This window comes from Morus notabilis, unplaced genomic scaffold (assembly GCF_000414095.1).
Source record: "Morus notabilis unplaced genomic scaffold, ASM41409v2 Scaffold2466, whole genome shotgun sequence".
Classification (NCBI taxonomy): Eukaryota; Viridiplantae; Streptophyta; class Magnoliopsida; order Rosales; family Moraceae; genus Morus; species Morus notabilis.
Genome location: NW_010357981.1, coordinates 1 through 3736, shown reverse-complemented (window position 1 = coordinate 3736; position 3736 = coordinate 1).

Sequence of the window (3736 nt, the reverse complement as noted above, 5' to 3'; positions counted from 1 at the left end):
GAATTAAATCTCATCTATTTTTCTATTACTTTTCAAAATATTGTGTGCCAATTTTTATATAAGTTCAGTCACGCTTTTCTTATGTAATTCTGTCATGCAATGTTTTGTTATTCAAATTATTTTACAAATTATCTTTTACTGCAATATTGTCATATTAATATATTGTCGATTTTAGATAACTTGTAATAATAATATTTTCTGAGCCAACATAGAGATTTAATTTATTCGATTATATTATTTTGTGAATCAAAACTTGAATTGGTGAATGAAACATTAGGGATTCTCGACACCTTACCGTTTTCTTCATACAGATTTTCTCATTTTTATTTTATTTGCAACAAAAATCTCAAAAACTCTTATTTTCTTTTAATTCACTTTTATCTAACGCTCTTATTCTGTTAATTATTCTTGTTATTTTGTTATCTCTCTGTGGATACGACCGCCCTTTTGTGCTACAATTGACCGCTTGTGAACATCACTTTTGGGCGTTAATCAATTGTCCAAAAATTGCTGTGAGTATATTAGCCCTATTTTGAATAAACTTTTTGCCTAAATTTTGTTTACTAAAACAGTTTCCTTTTTCTTTCCAATGTTCTTCTTTACTTAGACTTATTCTAATATCATTTGTATTTTAATCTTACAAAATTACTAATGATTTTATAATTTACTGACCATAACTATTATTTTAAATAATCTACAATAGATTCTTCAGAGGTACTGTTCACTGTATAGTGTTATGAACAATAATTTTTTCTTTCAATCTGTTAAATGTATATTCACTGATTTCAGAACACTTTTTACATAACGTTCTTTTCCATACATATGTTATTGTCGTTTGTACATATTTTTTCAAGCTGTACTATTATTTTTCTCAAAAATAATCTTTTTGATTTAATTTATGTATTATTTTATATATTTTTTCCCCTGTTTCTATAGTATCACCTCGTAATTTTTGGACAATCAAAGGTTTTGCTGCTGTTAAATCTTTCATATTTTCTTTCCTTTGTCGTTTTGATTTATGTGACATATATAATGTTTTATTATATTTTATGATTTTGTGGAGTTGCCGTAAGTGTTTTTTCCTCATCTAAAAACACTTGCATGGATAGCTACATATGAGTATTATATATTAAACTCTATTATATTTATCACATAATGCTGAAAAAATTTTACACCTGAGCTACAGTTATTTCATAAAATTTTATAAAATAGTTTTTAATGTAATATTTTGTTTTAAAATATATTTATACTTTTTCCATTTATATAGTTTAATGTTTTGTAATATTTTATGACTTATGTCTAATAAATTTTCTTACTTTATTAGGTTTTATGTAATTATATTACATTACAGAATAATATCATATTGTTGCAGCATCTCTGAGGAAGAAATTAATTATATGTATGTATTTACTTTTGTATTCACATATTATTTTTATTATTTTATATATTTCATTTATTTAGTTTATTGTTCATATTTGTAAATATTTTATTCTTACGTTTATAAATATGCAACAATTGTATATTATTGTACATTTGTATAAAGAAATTATTTTGTTCACTTAGGACGTAATGCCAAACAATGTTATAAAGTTATTCATTTGTTCAATTAATATGTTAGCATAGGTTTAATTTATATATAAAAACTTATTGGCTACAAAAATTATACATATAACGTTGCAATATAAATAACAGATGGATAATACAAAATATCCAAAAAAATCTATACAATCAAAATACCGTATGCGGCGCATCATTCCACGTATGGACCAAATCTCAAAAACTGAAGATGTCAGAACTTCATTTACAACAACCTCCCGATCAAGAATTGATGCAATGCAGTCACTTTCTCACCAAACTGAAGTAGACACACGCAACGCAACCTTCCATCAACAACCGAAAATTAAAATAACAAATGTAATTATTTTAATTACATTAAATTTTAAACTCTTCTTAATTAAAAATGTAAAAAATTTACTTATTATACTTACAGTTCTTTTCCTTTTTATAGGTACTTCTAATATTTATGTAGATCTTGGAAATTGTTCTTACATTTGTCAATACTATGGTGCATTATTTTGGCTTAATGAACGAATAAAAACAACAGGCACTCCTAGATTTAATCTTTGTTGTAAAGGAGGAAAAATTAAATTGCCCCAAACCAAAAAAACACCTCCAATATTAGATAATCTACTTGATTACTACAATGGAGGACCAATAAGTACACATTTTAGAAAAAATATTCGAATATTTAATTCTATGTTTGCATTTACATCATTTGGAAGTAATATAGAAACAAATCAAAAAAATTCAAATAGTCCTTATATTTTTAAAATAAGTGGACAAATTCATCATCTTATAGGATTGCTTCTTCCAGTTAATAACAATCCTCCTAAATTTGCACAACTTTATATATATGACAGCGAAAATGAAATTGAAAATCGTATAGCAACATTTTCATCTAATGATCAAACAAAAGAAATTATTAAATTAATAACAGAAAATTTAATTATAATGTTGGATAATACAAATAATTTTTCGAATGATACGAGACAGATATAAAGAAAATAAAATACCATCGATGAAATTAAGACTTTTAAATTGAAGATATACAGATAGTAATCAATATGAATTACCAAATTCAAATGATATAGGATGTTTAATAGTTGGAGATATTGGTGATTGTGAACAAGAAAGAGATATTATAATCGAAGAAAAAACAGATAAATTACAAAGAATTACAAAATTACATCCATCTTATATGGCTCTTCAATATCCTTTATTATTTCCTTATGGAGAAGATGGTTTTAGAACTGATTTAAAATATAATATAAATACCTCAAATAACAAAGGTAAAAGAAAAAGAATATCTATGAGAGAATTTTATTGCTATCAACTATTAGAACACAAAAATGAAGGAAATACTCTTTTTAGAAGCGGTAGACTATTTCAACAATATATAGTTGATTCATATGCCTCTGTAGAAGAAGATCGATTAGACTATATTAGACAAAATCAAAAAAATTTAAATCTGAAATTTATCAAGGTATAAAAGATGCTATTACTAAAGGTGACACAAATGCACAAGCAATAGGAAAAAGAATTATTCTTCCTTCCAGTCATACAGGTAGTACTAGATATATGATTCAAAACTATCAAGATGCAATGGCAATTTGTACACATTATGAAAATCCTGATTTATTTATAACATTTACATGTAATCCAAAATGGCCTAAAATTACTAAAACCTTAGCAAAAATACCAGGTCTAAAAGCAGCAGATAGACCAGATATTATTACAAGAATTTTTAAAATGAAATTGGATCATTTTTTGTCCACTGTAAAAAATGAGAAAGTATTTGGAACAATAGTAGCAGGTTAGTTTATTTTTTTAAGTGTATTTTTTAATATAAATAAATAAAATATTGTCTAGATTTTTTTAGATAATAACTAATTTAAGTTTCTTTTTCTATTTTGTAGATTTATATGTAATCGAATTTTAGAAATGCGGTTTGCCACATTGTCATTTCCTCTTTTAGTTACGTGCTAATGAAAAAATACGAGAACCATCTGAGATTGATAAAATTATATCTGCAGAAATACCTGATCCTGAAAAAAACAAATTAGAACATAATGTTGTTGCTGAATTTATGATACATGGGCCATGTGGAATTGCCAAAACAAATGCTCCATGTATGAAAAATACAGAATGCTCAAAAAAATTCCCAAAACAATTAAAA